This window comes from Taudactylus pleione, unplaced genomic scaffold, assembly GCF_031769625.1.
Source record: "Taudactylus pleione unplaced genomic scaffold, aTauple2 ptg000336l, whole genome shotgun sequence".
NCBI classification, from domain to species: domain Eukaryota; kingdom Metazoa; phylum Chordata; class Amphibia; order Anura; family Myobatrachidae; genus Taudactylus; species Taudactylus pleione.
In genome coordinates this window covers 7,195,254-7,216,315 of record NW_028284737.1, presented here as the reverse complement: position 1 = coordinate 7,216,315, position 21,062 = coordinate 7,195,254, and the positions used below count along the sequence as shown (strand labels likewise).

Genomic DNA, 21,062 nt, shown 5'->3' with positions numbered 1-21,062 from the left:
TTCAAAGCTGAAAACCCAGCAATGCGTAAAAAAAATATAATAAAAAAAATTATACTCACCTGCCCGCGGGTCTGAGGTGGAATCCGCAGCTCCCGTTGGCCTCCCCTGGATTTTGTCACTGGGGAGAGGGCTGCTGGGAGTCCCGGTGGCTGCAGTTCTCTAAGCACTGGCTACAGGGGGAATACACTCACACAAGGGGGGGTCACACACACCAGGGGTCACTCATACACACACTCACACACACTCACATACTCACTCTGCTGCAGAAGACACCGCTTTGGATGATGAGTAATTAAGCTAATTGGAAACTTCCATATGTAAAATGCCCTTGGGGAACTGAACTCAGGTAAAGGGATTAAATCTGGAGATTGGTCTAATGACCTACATTCCCTCAAACTTGTGTTAATGAAACAAACAAGGACATGGTGGAATAAAACCACCTTCAAGAACTATCATAAATTAAGGATGATCCCCAGAGGATTAAGACCAAGGGTGTTCCCCTCATATGAACTGGCAAATAACACTCTTAAGGAAGCATGGGAGAAAACCCTGGTGCAATGTTCATTTGAATTAATTAATATCCTTATCAAGCATGATGAACTGACCCTTATTAAATGCAACCAAGAAATCTCTGTGCTTGGAAACAATTTAAAGATATATGAAAATCTGGACAAATTCCAAGAGACCTATGGTAGATATACAGTAACAAGGAAATAGAATTATATGAGAAAACTATTATGGATAGGAAAAAGAACAAGATACAGAGAGATAAGAATGATTACTCCAATAATAGGGTTTTTAAATAGAGAACAAGACCAACAAGACAGGTATTCAAAAAATTCACTAAATTACACTACCTCAGAAGTGGAATCTTCAGAAGGAGAGGGTCCAGCACAATACAAAAGTAGGGTTTTTTTAGAACAAAAACCCAGATATCTAAGAGATGGTCCAACGGGAAATTCAAAATGAGGAGGGTGTAAGGGAGGAAGAAGGAAACGAAAAGAGAGAGATTGGAAAGATGAACCAAGAGAAAGACGAAACTACAGAAGATGGACCAGAACACCAGTGACTTGTTACGTATTATTAATTTGTCCTTAAAAGCCCTAAGTGAGGATCAGATCAGCCTTCTGAATAAAGGCCTGTCCTTTTCTCCACAAAAACACTTTGATAGCTTTGAAAGCGAGAAAGATCTTAATCTATTTGCTCATAAAATCCTCCTCAAGAAGTTTTTCACACAGAGGAAGGATATTGCAGGAAACAAAACACACAATATTCACTCAGATCACCCTGATGCACTGGAATTGAGACTCTCTCAGTATGATTTAATAATCTCCATTTTGGAAGAATTAGAGTCATGATGATTTAATAACAATCTCCATTTTGGAAGAGAATAGATTAGAGAAAGACTTGAGTTCTGTTCCAACACAATTAAGAAAGAAAACCAAATTTTGTCCAGACATATCCATCTGCCCATCAGTAAAAGTTTTCATTGACTCTAGGGATTTGCAGGGTGCTCAAAGATACTCAGGAGTGGCAAGACGTGATACTTAAGCCCTCGGATAAGGGGGCAATGTAGTTTTATGGCCCAGAAAAAATGTGCATCGAACAGCTAAATAAGCAATTACAAGACCAAACTTGCTATAAACGTTTTATAATCTATCCTACAAATAATTTCCTGAAAACTTACAACATTTTGATACATGGAGCTTTCTGTCAAGGAACCATCACCAAACAAGAGGGAATTTCTTACAATAGAGAACCCCAAAATCCCAACACTTTACCTACTTCCGAAAATACATAAAAATGAGAGCACACCTCCTGGTAGGTCAATAGTGTCGGGAATAGGGAGTTTGACAGAAAAAGCCAGCATTTATGTGGATCATCATTTGAGGAGATACATAGTATCACTACCATCATATATTAGGGACACCTTGGATGTTCTAAATAAGATACAGGACATCTCCTTCAACACCAAGGTTTAGCTAGCTAGCTACGATGTAGAAAGTCTCTACATGGGCATAGACCATGAGGTAGGGATGATGGCATCCAAATGCTTCCTTGATATGGATACCTCACAAGATCTTAATGAATTTATACTGACCCTCTTGAGATTCGTATTAACGAAAAATGATTTTGTCTGCAACTAATTCCGCTACCTCCAAGTTAGAGGAACTGCAATGAGGACTAGGTGTGTCCCCACATATGCAAGCCTCTACCTGGGGTGGTGGGAGAGGGAGTTTGTTTGTAATAACGTCAACAATATGTACACGGTGCATATTATTATATGGCTCCGGTACATAGACTACATCCTGAATATTTGGGATGGTCCCAAAACACTCCTGAATTCATTAACAAACTTAATCATAATCAATTGAATTTGAAGTTGACTATGGAAGTAAATCAGGATGTAATACACTTTCTTGATTTGAAGATTAAGTTAGAGAGTGGAACTCTATCAACAGACATATCGGAAGAATACATCAACGAATAGTATTTTGCATGCCACAGCTCTCATCTACCCTCTACAATTAGAGAGGAACCTAAAGGGGAGTTCATGAGGGTCAAAAGAAATTGTTGTAAGCCAGAAACATACCAAATGAGAAGTGATCAATTAACTGACAGATTTACATAGAGAGGTTACAGTGGAAAAATGATACGGAAAGCTAAAAGAAAAACTGGATTAAGATCAAGAGACTCACTCCTTGTTCCAAAGGCAAAAGATAAATATCCCAAGAGGGATGATGATATTAGATATGTTGGAACATTCAATGGTGGAATCAGTAGGCTGATCTCAAATTTTGTACATTCAACCCTATAACCTGGGGGTGAGATCATAACACCATCTCGTAGAGCACATTATGTTTAAAGTTTGTGCAATGTTCACCAAGATATTTTGTTTCTGTGCAGTGTCCTACATATCAAATGCTTTGTTTTTACTTTCTTCTCTACTGTTTCTATAGGGGGGACAGCCAGCCGCATCATTGCGTTGGCGTTCTGGTTGTCACGGCAACCAGATACGCACAGCGGCATGACGTCATCATTGCGGGACTCCGGCTGCGACGACAGGAGACCCGGGCGACGTCCTCCTGCCTTTCCCTTTTCCTTGATGGTTTTCTTCCTTTATAAGGTAAGTGGGCTTTGCCTTTCTCTTCTAATATCCTTGACTAAGGGGCCAGCGAGCCCCGAAACGTTGGAAATGTGACACTCCGTGCCACATTAAAACGTAATCTTTTTCAAGTCTCCTAGTGCCGCTGTTTATTTATTTTATTTACACCAATGTGCGGAGGGCACAGGAGCACCAGTGTTGTTAGTATAGCAGAGTAGCAGAGTGCCGGTCCAAACAGCCATCTATAAATATATATATATATATGTACAATAAGATTTAGTAGGGTATCTGCATCAGATAAACAGTACCCATGGAGTAACGGTAATTTGAGGGCAGCGCTAGTTACCTGTATGTCCTATAATAACAAAATGATAATATTTTGGCCATGTTTGTATAATGTATATACGATAAGATGCAAGGTACCTTAACCAACTCTGACATGAGATAATTTGATCAACATGCTACCCACTCCATTATATGATATTTTTATTTTCATATTACCATTTTCATTACCAGTAGGTTGTTTGTAGGTATGTTATGTTATAGTTTATACTGTGACTGATACATTATATATATATAAAAAATTGTTATATACAACACTTCCTTCTATATAATATATTCAGACCATTTACATTCAATTTATGATGTGTTAAGAGCACAAGTGTACACTTTCACTGCTTTGGGTTTTCTACTTCAGGGTCCATAGGGTATCCACAGGATACCTTGGGGTATAGGTGTGACGTCAGTCGCAGGGCACCAAAGAGTTAAGCTTTCAGCCTCCCAGGATGCACTAGGTCCCCCTCCTATACCCCGCCCCCAGGCCAAGGCACCTCAGTTTAGTTTGGTGCCCGGCCGGAGTCGGGTGCACCTGTTGGAGTGGGGGCTAGAAGAGCCCCTGAAGCTTATTCTTCATGCAGCTGTGGCTGCACAACTGGATGAACAGCATGGACAGTCAGTCCTGACGTCCATGCTGTCTTCCCTACACCCCGCCGGTACCAGAACGCCGGTACTGATCCGGGGATGCTGGTGGGCGTCTGGGGTCACAGCTAGCGGTGACCCCAGATGCTCCGGACCATGGCCGGATTCAAGGGGGACAGAGGTAAGCAGCGGGGTCCCGCGGTGGGTCCCCGCTGATCACATGGTCCTAAGTCCCCAGGCAGGGGGCTCCCTGGGGACTGGCTGCAGCGTGGAGCCAGGCGACCAACCTGCGCTTCCACTACCCCCTGGGACAGCGGACCGCAGCAGAGCGGTAGCGCTGCGGCGTCCCAGGGGTTAAATGCATGCCAGGGGAGCGCGCCTTCCCTGTCTCACAGCCGGCGCCTCCCCCGCTGCACACAGCCCTCTCTGCACTGTGCTGACTGGTCCTGTGTCAGCGCTCCTCCCCCAGGCCAGCTTCTCTCTGCTCCTCGGCGGCCATCTTCTCTGCAACGCATGGTGAACGCTGCTGGAAGTCTGGAAGGAAGCATCGTGGTCTGGGTCCCCCCGCATACCTCTCCTCCGCTGTGGCTCAGGTCTGTGTATGCAGCGCTGTGTCCTACCAGGCCCTGTGTCTGTGTAGTTGAGTGATCAGCGCTGTTAGTGCAGGAATTGTTATTTCTCTGCATTGTATGTGACTGTGCTAGCGCTGCCTGTAACTATTCTTCACTAAACTGTCAGCTTTATTACTGTCCCTGTTCTTTCTGCTAAAGCCCTTGCGGTGCGGTGCTGCAGGGTGGTCTCTCGCCTATTTAATACTTAATTGGTGAGAGAGGTCACATACGTGGTGCCATCATGTCTGAAAGTGATTTTCCCCTCCGGCTACAGTGTACCACGTGCAAAGTACCGTTAGCGGAGGGGGAGGGTAGCGCGGAGGGCCTTTGCCGGCAGTGTTGTCCATGGCGCGGCCTATTACGGTTACAGCACCGGTACAGGAGCCGCCCTGGGCTTGTTTCGCTCAGGCGTTAACAGCTTTAGTGGGCCAGTTAGCTCCGCAGCCCGCGTTTACTCCGATGGGTTTGTCCCAGCAGTCTGTGGTGTCGTCACCCATGCAGGGGTTCCCACGACAATTGGTGGTACCCCACAGTCTCCCTATTTCCCCGCTCCCGGGTTCTCAGGAGCCAGCGTGGGTTAACTCCCTGACGAGTTCTTTACAGCACTTGTCGGATGTATTGCAAGGGGAGTCTGTGATGCGGCCTCATAAAAGGCCGGTGGCGTCTCTGTCCGCTCCTTATGAGGATGACGAAGGGACGTCTGATGATGGGGAGATTCTGGATCCTTACGATCAGGAACCTTTCCATACTAAGGACGCTGATGCTAAGTCCAAAGTATATATTCCTGGACTTATTCGGGCGGTCCGCACAGCCTTGGTGATTGAGGACGAAGTTCCCCCAGCGGCTAAATCTAAGTATGCCTTTTTCAAAGATGTGAAGGGCGATGCCACAGTCTTTCCTCTTTCGGGTCAGTTGGTGGACCATTTAGAGGAGGCGTGGAAACAACCTGGCAAAAGATACCAGCCGCAGAGACGCCTGGCGGTGGCTTATCCGTTCGCGGATAATTATTTTGCTAAGTGTGAATCCCCTCCACAGGTGGATTCTCACGTGACCCGTCTTGTCCGTAGTGCCACATTGCCGATGCCATCCATGTCCTCCCTTAAGGATGCTACGGACCGCAAGGTAGAAATCTGCCTGAAGTCCGCTTATTCCCTTGCAGGGGGGGCAGCACGGCCGGCTATGGCCATTTGCTGGGTTGCCAGAGCGATGGAGCGCTGGGCGGATTCATTAGAGGCTTCTTTTGAATCCGACTGTCCGGCCGAACAAGCGGAGTTGATTGGCAATCTCCGTGATTCGGCCACCTACATCAACGAGGCGGCTCTAGACATTAGTACTCTGGTGTCTAGAATTTCTTCAGCAGCGGTAGCTGCTCGTCGCACCTTGTGGCTGCGATCCTGGAAGGCGGACGCAGATCCAAGAAAGGTCTGGAAGCGTTGCCGTTTACCGGAGAAGTTCTCTTCGGTCCGGATCTGGATAAGATTGTGGCCACGCTGGCGGCAGCCAAATCTGCTTGTCTCCCGTCGGCCGCTGCTCCTTCTGGTTCTGGACCATCGTCCTTTCGGTCATCTAGGGCCCAGGGCAGGCCCAAACCACAGTCGTTTCCTCGACAGGCTGGCCCTAAGAAATCGGGCAAGCCCCGGAAACAGGCATGGAGTACCAGACGTCCGGCCCCCAAGCCAGATGACAAGCCTGCGGCCTGACGGTCCGGGTCTCCCCTTGGGGGATCCCAGGGTGGGAGGCCGCCTGCTGCAGTTCTCCCGGTGTTGGTCGTTCACTACGACAGACACTTGGGTTCTGGAGGTGGTCTCTCACGGGTACGCCCTCTCCTTCCGGCACAGACCCCCGGCTCGATTCTTCACCACGGGTCTACCATCAGACCGGAACAAGGCTACGGAGCTGCGGAAGGTATTGCACACTATGCTCCAGGCTGGAGTTATAGTGCCTGTTCCATTCTCCCAGAGGGGCCAGGGTTTCTATTCAAATCTATTTTTGGTACAGAAACCCAATGGGTCATATCGTCCGATTCTCAACCTCAAAGCACTCAACAAGTCTTTGCGGGTCCCGAAGTTTCGGATGGAGACCCTACGGTCCATCATTCTGGCGCTGGAACCTGGGGACTACATGGTGTCATTGGACATACAGGACGCTATGGCGGTCATGGCGGCTTCTCTGCGGCTGCAAGGAGTCCGCATGTTGCCGTACTTGGACGACCTGTTATTGGTGGCAGGATCTCCAGAGCTCCTGTTACACCACTTGGACCTGACCATTGCACTGCTGCAACGGCACGGCTGGCTAATTAACTGGCAGAAGTCCACTCTAATCCCGTCTCGGAGGATTCTGCATCTTGGAGCCTTATTGGACTCGGGACAGCAAAGGATCTTCGTGACGGAGGACAAGATCTCTGCTTTACAGTCAAGGGTGCGCAGTTGTCTGCACAGCCGCCGGGTGTCCTTACACTCGGCGATGAGGTTACTGGGCTCCATGGTGTCGGTGTTCGACATGGTGGAATACGCCCAGTTTCACTCTAGACCTCTGCAGCACCTGATCCTGTCCAAGTGGAACGGGCTGCCTCAGTCTCTGAAGTTCCAGACGATTGTGCTCACCCCGGAGGTTCGCCTGTCCCTTGCGTGGTGGTTAAAGATGACCCACCTCAACAAGGGACGTCCGTTCTGGGTTCCAAATTGGGTCCTGTTGACAACGGACGCCAGTCTTCGGGGCTGGGGAGCAGTTTCGGGTCCACACTTGTTCCAGGGCAGGTGGACACCGACAGAAGCGGAGCTTCCAATAAATATCTTGGAACTCCGTGCGGTCTTCAATGCTCTCCTGCAGGCACAGCGGTTTCTCCAGGGTCACCCGGTGCAGGTCCAGTCGGACAATGCTACCACCGTGGCCTACATAAACAGGCAAGGAGGAACTCGCAGTCGGGCGGCTCTCGTAGAGGTCTCTCGGATCCTGGTTTGGGCGGAGCGCAATCTTCCGGCCATATCAGCGGTCTTCATCCCGGGAGTGCTAAATTGGGAGGCGGACTTTCTAAGTCGCCAGGACGTTCATCCAGGGGAATGGTCCCTGCACCCGGACGTTTTTCAACTACTGGTGGACAGGTGGGGTCTTCCAGAAATCGACCTCATGGCGTCCCGGCACAACAACAAGTTGCCGGTGTACGGGTCTCGCACAAGAGACGAAGGGACGTCTCTGGTGGATGCTCTGTCCGTCCGGTGGACGTTCAGGTTCGCATACCTGTTCCCTCCGGTCTCCCTTCTTCCACGGGTAATCCGGAAATTCAAACAGGAAGGAGGGACGCTCCTGTTGATAGCTCCCGCGTGGCCCAGACGGCACTGGTTCTCAGACCTTCAGGGTCTGTCCGTGGACAGTCCTCTGCGGTTGCCGCTACGACCGGACCTTCTGTCTCAGGGTCCTTGTCTTCACCCGGACCTGACTCGGCTGTCTTTGGCGGCGTGGCTGTTGAGACGGCCATGCTGAGGTCCTGGGGGTTTGCCAGCTCTATGCTGTGTACCATGTTACGAGCTCGGAAACCGTCTTCCGCGAGGATATACCATCGCGTGTGGCATACGTTCTTCCAGTGGTGTCGACCGAGAGGTTATGCACCGCGGGAGTTTCGTCTGTCTCGGATTCTCGCCTTCCTGCAAGCGGGACTAGATCATGGGCTTCGCCTTGCTTCTTTGAAGGTACAGGTTTCGGCCCTATCTGTCTGGTTTCACCGTAGGATTGCTACAATCCCGGATGTGCGCACCTTTATGCAAGGTGTTCTCCGTATTCAGCCGCCCTTTGTTCCACCTGTGGCGCCTTGGGATTTGGCTGTGGTCCTGAGGACTCTCCAAGGACCGCCGTTTGAACCACTGGGCTCAGTGGATATTAAATGGCTAACAGCTAAGACTGTTTTCCTTCTGGCCGTTGCTTCAGCCAGACGTGTTTCTGAGTTAGGGGCTCTTTCTTGTAGACCCCCTTTCTTGGTTTTTTTCATGGGAACAGGGCAGTGCTCCGCACTCGGCCCGAGTTTCTCCCCAAAGTTGTTTCCCAGTTTCAGGTTAACGAGGAAATAGTTGTTCCGGCCTTTAACTCACCGGGTCTTTCCGTGGGTGAGGCCTCTTTGGATGTTGTGCGGGCCTTAAGGACTTATGTGGACCGCACTTCTTTGTTTAGGAAGTCGGACGCTTTGTTGTCCTCTATGGCTTCTGTAAAAAGGGTTGGCCTGCTTCAAAGCAAACTTTGGCAGCCTGGATCCGTATGGCTATTTCTGAAGCTTATCTTCATGAAGGCCTACCGGTCCCTCCTTCTCTGAAGGCTCATTCCACTAGGTCTGTGGGTCCTTCGTGGGCAGCTTGACGTGGTGCCTCGGCAGTTCAGATCTGCAAGGCTGCTACGTGGTCTTCTGTCCATACCTTCGTGAGGTATTACAGGTTTGACACCTTCGCCTCTCAGGATGCTTCCTTCGGGCGGCGGATTCTCCTTTCTGCACAGGAGCGTCCCCACCCTTAAAGGATACTGCTTTGGGACATCCCCAAGGTATCCTGTGGATACCCTATGGACCCTGAAGTAGAAAATATGAGATATGGTAAGAACTTACCCTTGTTATCTCTATTTCTACGAAGTCCATAGGGTTCCACAGGACTCCCGCCCTGTCGCACCTGTGCTGCAGATGGGCTTTGCTCTGGTCACCGGTTTTCCGTCTCCCTCTGGTGAGAATGTGATTCTTGTATGTGTCCAGATCTTTGTTCTCTCTCTTCCTTCTCCTCCTCCGGCCTATGGCTTGGTAACTAACTGAGGTGCCTTGGCCTGGGGGCGGGGTATAGGAGGGGGACCTAGTGCATCCTGGGAGGCTGAAAGCTTAACTCTTTGGTGCCCTGCGACTGACGTCACACCTATACCCCAAGGTATCCTGTGGAACCCTATGGACTTCGTAGAAATAGAGATAACAAGGGTAAGTTCTTACCATATCTCATATTTTTGTTTGTTTTTTTGTTTGTTTTTATAACACATAATTTATACACAATCACAGGGCACTACAATATAGCTTTTTCTTTAGCACATTATTATGAGACCATGAATATGATTCACATTATGATTTGTTATTACTATGGTTATTTAATGGCATACTTTTCATTGGGGTCATTCACTTATTATCACTCACACTAAGTACATGAATATGTATTATTTATTTATTCTCACTCACATATTAACACGATTATGATTATAGAAGGTTGATCTATTTAGGTTTTGTCACCAATAAAGATTTTATATAATTACTATATAGGGAATATATTTAGTTAGCATTTATTCCACAGATCATAGTGAGACAAGGGAATTATTTAATATTATTAGGATTTCAGTAGATTATAGGAATTCAATTATACTATTAGGGTCTCAGCAGATCATAATCTTATTCATGTTCTACCAGGATTTATGTTATTAAAATATTATTTTTACTACTAATATTGGATAGGGATATGTATAATAATTTTCCCCTCTCTAAGATAACTTCGTAGTCATCAAGGAGACAGTAATATACCTATTTTATATAATCTCCGCCGGAACACCTAATTAACAAATAGAATGTGTTTTTTAATGTTTTTAGAAGAATCTTTTCTTGTTGATTATGACTCAAGATACTGGTTACCACTATGTGTCATATTAGCATACTTTACTGGTATAGATTTAATTACCAGGTCCTAAAGTTAGAATCAATGGAGTACAGATATTCAGATTGGTGATCAGTGAGGGAGTGAATAGGTAAGGAATTACGTCACAGCTATATGATGAGAGGTTCTATCCCCGTGTTTTTTGATAGAGAGGATAGAACAGACCTTATAGAGTGTCAATTGCACTGATGTTAACAGATATAGCGCCCAAATATAATTTGAATAACTCACAGCCAAAGATGATGCTGCATGGCCTATTTAAGAACCCTGTATGTTCCGGCTCCGGTTGCCTTGTCAAAGCTTTTTTTTTTTCGAAACGTACGTCGGATTTAGTAGCCAAGTATCAGAGATGTCAAAGTGAATGTAGAATTTGTAACTATGTGTTGATGTCAGGCTTTATTAGATCTCACCTTCTCCATATACACAGTGATTACAATCCCTTGTTACACATGAATAGTAATAGGTGCAGGGTTAAATTATATGAACAGGAGAAATATTATATGTCACATGTAAAAGTGGAAACGAGATATGATAAAACCCACAAGTAATAAAGTGTGTATTGTGGTTAAATAGGTGTAATTGTGAATTCTGATACATACTATATACCGGACACCGCTAAATGAGAGAGACCTACGAATGACAATAAATAAACTATTCTGAACACGGAGCTAAATGTGGTATTCTCAGATGAATAGTGCATAAATCTCTCTTTCATTAAAAGGATTCATATGAGATAATGGGATCTGAAAATGATCATGTACTATATACTCTACTGCAATTAATCTCGAATATAGTAGTGAATCCTGCATAGGGATTATGAATTGAGACGGAACACCATCCGAATGCATGAGGATGGTGTGTGTATGAATTGATGACGAATCCCAGAGGGCTCTATTTATTTATTATATGAGAGATCCAGAACATTGAATATTTATCTGAGGTACTTAGCGGCAATTATGTCCGATATATTTAATTAATATCCACTGTGAGTGGACACACCGTATCTGGTATAGTGATCCCTGAATAAGAAGGAACATTATGTATGTATATATTAAAACAGTGTAAAGAAACTGACTCCCAAGGGTTTTGGGGGGACTCTAAACAAAACTATAGCCTTTTCATATTAACCACCAACCTGAGGCACCCTTGCAAGTGTCCTGAGAGACCCCAGGGTGCCCTGGCGCACAGTTTGGGAACCATTGCTGTAGTGTGATTGAAACAGGAATTCTGATTATATTTTTGGAACCAGCAGACAACCCACTAATTTGAACATCAACACAATATTACTCAAATGATGTGCTATTAAGAGACAAATAAACATTCTACATTCCTTTATTTTACTCACTATTTTCACAATTTTTGTACACAATTCTCTCTTTATTTTAACCAAGATATTTCACCTTGCTTTGTTTATTGTCTGAATATTTTAAGTAAAATAATAAGTTACATTTCAATTGTGCACCTGATACAGATTCCTTTCTCTCCTTTTCTCCCTATTTAAATAGCAAAGCCACGCGCCACAGGTTTTTTATTTAATTTCCTGCCTGCAATTGGATTCTCCCCATATTGTTTCAATGTAATTGAAAAGTGTATAAACTATCAATTGAACCTTTTACCAATATGTTCCCATTTTAACAACCTGGAATGACATTCTGAATGTGACACAAACTGCATGGGAAATGCATACAGTTTTATTGATGTTTGAACTTGTGTTTTAAACACAAATCACTAATATATATTCATAGTATTTCCTCTAATACTGTATGTGTTCCGTGTGTTTAAGTGCTTCATGTGCATGTGGTTTTATATATACAGACTCAGGACCTGATTCATCATGGAATGCAACTACAACAGCATACGCAGATCAGTCGATGGTGCGTACTGTGCATGCATCGCAGTGCGCATGTGTGAGTTAGCATTGCGATTGTCCTGTGATCACTCATGCAGAAAAAAAACAGAGTGAGCCATCGCAGAGTGAGTGACGGGAGGTCAGCGTTTGACGGTGGTGATGTGGGAGTGGTCTGAGAAACACAAGCATGCCTGTCCGTTTGAATGCCGTTGCATGGGCGTGCATAAATTAGCCACTGCGACGGCATATGTAGTTTGAGTACTCACTGCATGCAACGAGGTTAGTAATTTCTGAGTAAGTTCAGACCTGCTGTAATTCTGCATGACAAACATACACATATGCTAAAATGGTGATAATAATACATAAACATATGTCAGTTCATCTGTCAAATCTCCGAAAACCGACACAGGGGGAGATGTTAGAGGGTATCTAATCATTATATATAAATATTAAATTATCTTATTCAATCATAGTCACCTAATATGAGTACAAAAGTGCTTTAACAGGTTCATTACCATATCAACAGAATTTGCCAGTTCACACACAAAGGGCCTGATTCAGCAAGGAATGCAGTTGCTTATATGCACGCAATCGGCCGATTGCTGCGTTCTGTGCATGTGTATGCATCACAGTGGTCTAACACAATCTAGCTACTGCGAACGGGACTGCGATCACAGAGGCTATGCAGACCCATGGCAGAGTGAATGAACGGAACTGTGATTTGTGGGTGGTGATGGGGGTGGTTGTGTGAATGCAGGCGTGCCAGTGCGTTGGGACGGTGTTGCAGAGGCATGCATAAATTAGCCACAGCGATACCATAAGCAGCCTGAGGCCTCATAGCGTGCGCTGAAGTTAGCAGTTCCTGAGTGAGGTCTGACCTGCCTTAACTGTGCGTATGGGTCCGATGTTACTCGATGCTACTGATTGTTTTGCTATGTTGCCAAAGTATACGGATGTAAGGGGAAGTGGGCATCCTTATGGAGAACTGCGATTGTAATGCTAATGCATATTTGCATATCACCGCTGATATTACAGTAGCAACTGCTTTGCGTGCATATAAGCAGAATAGCGATCCGTAGTGAAACAGGACCAAAGACCACTTTCTGCTTGAGGCCCAATCAAATTCACACACACTAAGGATACCTAAAATAAAGGTTTGAACTATCCCCAAGGGATAGCCATGCCCACAGGTGAGAGAGGCGGACTGGGGATTGCATTTGAATCACATAGATCTCAGACACACTCTCACAAGGGTGCAGCTAGAGTAGACACTCCCCCAAGGCTGCAATGATGCAACTTCAATCCTCAGGAGGCTTGGAAGCTTCTTCTCTCTATTTATGCTAAGTATCAAACTCTCTCCCTACTATATAGAAACATACTAATGGATACAATAGGGAAAATGGATTAATGACATACTGTAGCACAGTTAAATATGTGAAATTTGGCTTACATGGACTTAGATAACGGTTAATCTTATGTGATAGATTGTAGAAATAATGCAGTAGTTTGAATAGTATTACGCTAACTGTATATGTAGTGATTTCTGTTAGATTGCAGTAGATGCTATAGTAGTTCTGTGATGTTTTGTGTGACATGGGCAGCATACAGGGCCTGATTCAGACCCGCTCGCTAGCAAGCAGCCCCTCGTTGCAGAGGATGTTTGCTAATGTGCGCATGCATGTAGTTCCAAGTGCGACTGCGCAAACTAGTACAAGTGATCAGAATGTACTCGCTCACCCTGTCAAGACAGCCCAGTGGAATGAGTGACAGGAGAGGCCGTTTGTGGGTGGTAACAGGGGCAGGGCAGTAGTAACAGGGGAGTGGAGTTGCGGACGCAGGCGTGCCAGAATGTTTCAACGCCGTTTCAGAGGCGTGCATAATTAACAGGCAGCGTTATAGTACACGGCACATGGTTGATTTTTACACTGAACTGCTCGCAGTGCTTGCGGTAGGGTACAGTCAACTACAAGCGCTGCGGTCTGATCCGATGGTTGTATATACTTTCTGGAGATGACGTACGCTAGTGGGTGGCTAAAGACAGGCTGGTGAGTGTCTGTAAACACAAAGTGATTGCTTGCCAAGACATAGTGGGCATGCTTATGCCTTGCCGAGCGAGTGCCTGCCTTGACGTCACTTAGCAGAATTTCCATACGCTGGGAGCGAGCGGCCGCATCTTGCGAGCGGGTCTGAATCAGGCCCACAGTTATAGTGGAGTCTTTGTTCATATACCACAAGGTTATAATGTTTTGGTTAGTTCTATATCTGGATGGCTGGCTGTAATAACAGTTTCAGTATATATATATATATATATATATATATATAAATATATATATATATATATATATATATATTTGATGGTTAGACAAAGATGGCCGACTCCATGTGCTCCGGCAACCATATTAGTAAAGTAGGCAGGCATTACAGGTATATGGTTTAATGGTTTACAGAGGCTATAGAATCGTGGGAGTTGCCCAACATTTGAAATGGAGTTTATCCTGGGAACACAGAGGCTTTATGTCTCTATATCTTACATTGTAGTTGACAAATATTGTTTTATGATATACTGTACTATATGTGAACTTTATGAGTATTAATTGTTTATATAAATACACTCTTACTTTAGTACATCTGGCATGCAAGTTTTCTTAAATGAAATTATCCTAATGTTTTTTGGGTAAAACTTTGCAAGTAAGCTATTAATGGTGTATAATAAGTTATTAATTATGATAAGTTATTAAATGATAAAAATCGAATATTTGTTTCCAGCATATGACATTAAAACCAGGCGGAAAGGTAACAGAAATACAAACAGGCAAACAGAGGAAAAGACACACACCTTTTCAGTGAGTTAGCATTGCGATCACCCTGTTATCACTCACGCAGAAAGAAATCCATCGCAGAGTGAGTGACAGGAGGTCAGTGTTTGGGGGTGGTGATGGGGGAGTGGTTGGAGAAACGCAGGCGTGCCTGTCCGTTTGAACACTGTTGCATGGGCGTGCATAAATTAGCCACTGCGATGGCATACGCAGCCTGAGTACTCACTGTGTGCAACCAGGTTAGCGATTTCTGAGTAAGGTCAGACCTGCTGTAATTCTGCATGACGGATCGATGTTACTCGATGTTACCGATGTATACGCAGGACTGCAAGGTATTATGGATATTCATGCCAACTAGCCTGCTCACCAACATTCTAGCCATGCAGAGCCTATGCAAACACCGCAAGTATACTATCTCACCACAGCTATAGTGTGTGGGCATATTGCTAACAAATGCTGGTGTATTAATCGTTCGACACACTACAACACCCAGTAATACCCTAAAGCTCCAGGCTGCTTCTATATGCTACAGTTATGACTGTCATATCACCGTGCCTTATGCTAATTTTGTTCTACCTGGTTCAATAAATCTAAGAACTGGTTGAGCTGTACCACGTGTGGGCTAACCGCCTCCAGCACCAAACAACTGCCCAACACACTCAACATCATACATACTTTAGCCGAGTGTATTTCCTCCTGGTGGGTAAATTGTCTGGGTGACTACTTCATTTATCATCACTGCTTACACAGGTCTGCTAGTAGGTTATGGGCTCAGTAGTCTCAAGTTAAGATCCCCATACACCTACTGATACTTGGCTAGTAAGTTATATGTGACAAAATAAAGTAGCCAGCTACAGCCTTAAGCTGGCCATACACCTGCACGACCAGCATACGTTCCGATTCAGCATCCGACTCCCCGGAGCTCCCTGGCAGTCCTGGCAGCATGTTTGTTGTTTTTCTTAGCATCCTGTGCCTCACGCGCTCATTAGGGAAACAGTCATTGAAATTACTTGAATTGCTGCATGATGGATCGCATGAACAAAATAAACGGCACGATCTGCACACGATAGGATGGAACATATGGGCTGCACATCTGATCATAAGATCCGATTATAGGAGCTGCGGGAGCACGCATCGGATCTTATCTTACTAAAAATATACACGATTTTCAAAAGATCCATCATATGACTCGTCGCAAATCGGGCAATCGGCCCGAAATCGTGCAGGTGTATGGCCAGCATTCCGTTCCAGTGATGAGAGAGTGTAATGAACATACCAGCTTAGGGTCTCATTCAGACCCACTCGCAAGCGCCGATGCACTCGCAAGCGGGTCGATGTAGAGGCCCTGCGCATGCGCAGCGACCACACTGCGCATGCGCAAGCCCCGGAGCGAGAAATAAATTCTCTCGCTCCGGAGCTTACTACAAAAGGGGCGGCTGTCGATGGTGATTGACAGCTCGCACAGTTTTGTAGGCGGGGCGGGGGGGGTGGCTTGCCATATGGAGGCGTTCCCGACGGAACGCCTGCCGTTTGGGGGCGGCCCCACTGACATCACTCATGATGTCAGTGGTGAGCTTTCGGCTCTAATAGAGCCAAAAGCTCACTGGGGCTTGCGGCAGACGAGACCCTACCACAAGGGTCTCGTCGCAAGCCCCGATAATCGTGATGGTCTTGACCATTGCGAACATCAACCTGGCTGCTCGCTAAAGCTGTGGGTGGTCACCCACAGCTTAGCAAGCGGCCAGGAGGCCGGCTCATTTTAGAGATGCGACCGCCCTCATTCAGAGCGAGCGCTCGCATTTTGCGAGCGGCTCTGAATGAGGTCCTTAGTGTGCTTATCTAGTGGGGACTCATAGGCAACAACATAAACTGCACACAGTAAGTAAATTATATTTCATGTATCCCAATGGGTATAGTCTTAATTAGTGTATTCTGTATAAATTATATTCTGCATCATTGTTTATTATAAATGTACCTTATATTTAGAATTTCTTTGATAGAATATAGGACTGTGTATTTATATAAGGATCTTTATGCAGCATTTATTGGTTATGTTTTTTATGGTTTAATAAATTATATTTTCTATGTTTAGTCGACTCTGAGATATTTGTTTTTATTATGAGCACAGGTTTTGTAGTTTTTTTCTAGTTTACCTTAAGGTAAAGCTTTGTTCTCTAAACGCCTGCTGCCAACTGTAATCTTAATCCATTTTGTACATTAATATTATTTCCCCAGTGTATTAGTTGGTCTATTTGCGCCTAAGGGCAGCTTGTGGTCTGTGACGACTACCCAAATACCCATTATCTGGAATGGCAATCATCCAAACACAATCTATGGGAAATAAAAAATATTTTCATTATACTTTAATAAATATTTTGTTTGTATTGTACAATTCAATATTTTATGTAGCCTTATTTTCTGTTAGATCCACCACTGATGGAAGTATTCAATTGTCAGTCCTGTACAGCCGTGGTGTTTGCTTGCGCACATCACTGTAGAATCCAGTACCCAAAAATCACACATTTTCCTGCCACTTAGCAGCCATTGCCCTTAGCTGAATCGTCATTTTGCACCTTCATGCAGCCCTTGGAAAAATAAATACATTTGGAGAGACACAATAAAATCTACTACAAAGCTTGATACCCACGAAAGTGCCACATGCCACTTAGATTGTTCCGATAACCCTAATTATAATGATTGATTTAAGATATAAATGAGATTAAACTTTGCAGTTTTTATTCTATTTTCCTACTGAAAAAAAAAAACTACTAAGTGTTGTTTTTTTTTGAAAGGGGTGACTTGTAAACTGTAATGGAGCGTACACACGGTCAGATTTGTCAGATGAACGATTGAACGATTAAACGATTTGAACGATTTGAATGATTTTACCAAAGTTTTGAACGATTTGAACGATTGAACGATTTTTGACTGCATTAAAATGAATGGAATCGTCCAAGTCTGACTGCAAACACATCAGATGTCAGAAATCGTTATCTGACCATCGGGAACGCGCATCGTTCATCGTCCATCGTTCAGGCATGTCAGATATGAACGATTTTCCTTCAGATATGAACGACTGAACGATTTTTAAATCGTTATCGTTCATATCTGAAGGAAAAATCTGACCGTGTGTATGCACCATTAGAGTTTGGACTTTTGCGCTGTGTGTCTCTGGAGAGTTTTCCACCAATCAACACATTGAGAAACATTTTTAGATTGTAAAGCCAACTTCTGAGACTGATACAGAGCTGGGCAGAATATCAAGACTCAGTGGTGCAAAACCAAGGCATTATATAGTATTTATCGGATGCACTTCATAAATGACCTCTAGGGGTAAATTTACTAAAGTGAGAGTTTTTAGAAGTGAGTTTTAGAAGAGATGTTGCCCATAGCAACCAATCAGATTCTACTTAACATTCAACTAGCACCTTCTAGAAGATAATAGCTAGAATCTGATTGGTTGCTATGGGAAACACCTCTTCTAAAACCTCTCACTTTAGTAAATTTAACCCCTAGAGTCAACTAGATATTTTGGTGCCCTGTGCCAAAAAGAGTATCAGTGACCCCCCACCACCACCATTTTTTTTAAACCAAAACATTAGGTGCGCGCTTTCAGTGTGCATCCCAATAATGGATGTAGGGAAGGACCGTGTTTTCATGGCATGCCCCATTTTCCTAACTCTGGGGACATACCTTGCCCCCCTTGAAGGAATGAGACATTGCGCTGGGGACCACAGGTGGTGTCCCTGGCCATTATATTCAAATTCTGTTAACCACTCATTTTCTAAACTCATTCGCCACATGGTGTGTGTTTGTGTATAGATATATCTATAGATATCTCTCTCTCTATATATATATATATATATACACGAGGTATGTCTATTAAATAACAAGACTGATTAATAACTCCTCTTTATTTATTGGTATTACAAATGTAATGTTTGTCCCCTTCAATATACTCCCCATTTGCACTAATACATCGCTGTAGTCTTGTTTCCCACTGGTGGATGCATGGAGCAAATCAATCTCTGTTACTTGTTTCAACATATCTGCTGTTTTCTTCTTTACAGCATCAACTGATTCAAAATGTGTCCCTTTAAGCACTGATTTAACTTTGGGGAAAAGATAACAGTCGCAAGGTGCTAAATCGGGTGAATATGGAGGATGTTCAAGTGTAGTAATGTGATTGTCGCTATGTGAGCAGCGCATTGTCCTGGGGAAGAATGAAACCATTTTTCCACAGTTGCGGCCGTTTCTTTCTCTCAGCTATTTCAGAACTTCCTTATAATAATGCTGGATAACTGTTGTGCCTTCTGGAACCCATTCTTGCAAAATTACTCCCCTGATATCGAAACAAATGTACAAAAAATGTCATATTGACACGTTGTTCAACTCTTAAACTTAGCATTTTTTCGGCACTCTACAGAAAACACAACCAAATTAAATGGCGACTCACAATCAACTGAGCGTCAGAGTGTTGCTGCTTGTCATGTAGGTTCAGACAAGTTCAAGGTTACTACGTATGCAGTCAGAACTGGTGCTGACTGCTTTGTTTACTAGGTGGAATCACAGTCTCGCTATTTTATTGACATACCTTGTATATATATATATATATATATATATATATATATATATATATAAGAACAGAAATGGAAACAAGCGCACAATAGTGTGAATCCTTTAAAACAAACGATAAAACGCACCACATATATAAGTTCTGCGTAACGTATTGCTCTATTATTAGAGCGTGTAGTAGATAGTGTGGATACTCTTATAGGGATACCCCTTCTGAAATCGTCAATGGTTCAATACATAAGGTGTCACAGACCTCAGGCCATATATGGAAAAATACAAAGTGCTCTCATGGTGTAGTATTACACACAGTTTATTCCACATACATAACACACACCAAAAAAATGCACAATTACATTAAATGAACTTGTGACAGGCTTATCTGATAGCTGACCATGTTAGTAAGCAAGGGGGTCACTCTTCCCTCAATGCGTTTCGTCTCTCACGCTAAAATAGCCGGGTTTTTTAAATAAATAATCTGGAGATGCTGTTTCTATGACATCAATAAATAAGTAGTATTCTAATCCATGGGTGAGATGGGGTCAGTGACTGGGAGCTGTTCCCAGGAGTACAGCCTATGTGCTCTGCAGATGTGGCACTAGGGTCTAAGAGGCATATGGCAAGGCGTATGGTGCCCTCACCTTGGCACACACTTTGGGGGAGGTTCCAGTGCCCGCTTCCTTTTCAAAAGACACAGGTAAGGGTGAAGCCAGCACAAGTACATTACACAGCACACTATACTACACAGTAAAACATACTACACTAAAATACACACTACACACCACATGTTCACAGGCACACAGGCAGTACTTCACTACCACAGTCACCACCCGGGAGGGGATACACCCAGTCGGGTCACCAGTCCAGCACAGCAGGTATGCATTAAACAAACTTCTCCGGACCTCCAAATAACCTTGACACCGCTCCATCTGCGAGCAGTTATGGGTATAACTAAATACTTGATTCTTCAGTGTTTTGCCAAGCAAGTTATTTATACCATAGCATATGGATATTGCGAGCATTTGAAAGTGTTTTTGATTTTGTTTTTGGAAAAGAGAGTAATTCTCGTTTACAAACCACACTGCTTTTTTACCCTCACAAATGTTCTTCCTGTTTGTCTGCTGTATTATCCTTAACATAGTACCAATATCACCCAATATCAGTTTAGTTTATGTTTTTTTGATCTTCAGGCTTCTTTTGACCTGAAAAGGCCTCATTTTCCTCCAATTAGCAGTATATTCCAATTACCTCAAGGGCCTGATTCACTATGGAACGCAACTGCACACAGTTCAACTGCGATGGTATGCTAATTCATAGCGATCGCAATGCCGCCACAGCACTACATAAGGACGCCCATTTTACCTTACACACATCTGTAATGTTTAGCAAGACCCGATCGCAATGGCTAGTTCGCGCATTCCGATGCATACGCACTACGCAACAATAGGCCGATTGAATATTAGCAGCTGAATTCCTTGCTGAAGCAGGCCCTAAGTTATACATTCATCTCTATTCCACACCAAGGGACAATCT

At 44.3% G+C, this 21,062-nt stretch overlaps 1 long non-coding RNA gene across 1 annotated transcript in view; it reads left to right on the top strand.

Moving 5' to 3' along the window:
• The window catches only part of LOC148508901 (uncharacterized), a 142,082-nt gene that overhangs the window by 41,511 nt on the left and 79,509 nt on the right, over nt 1-21,062 (top strand). The window contains exon 2 of the long non-coding RNA XR_015869530.1: nt 2,961-3,127. This is a non-coding gene — a long non-coding RNA (uncharacterized LOC148508901). The remainder of the gene's footprint in view (nt 1-2,960; nt 3,128-21,062) is intronic.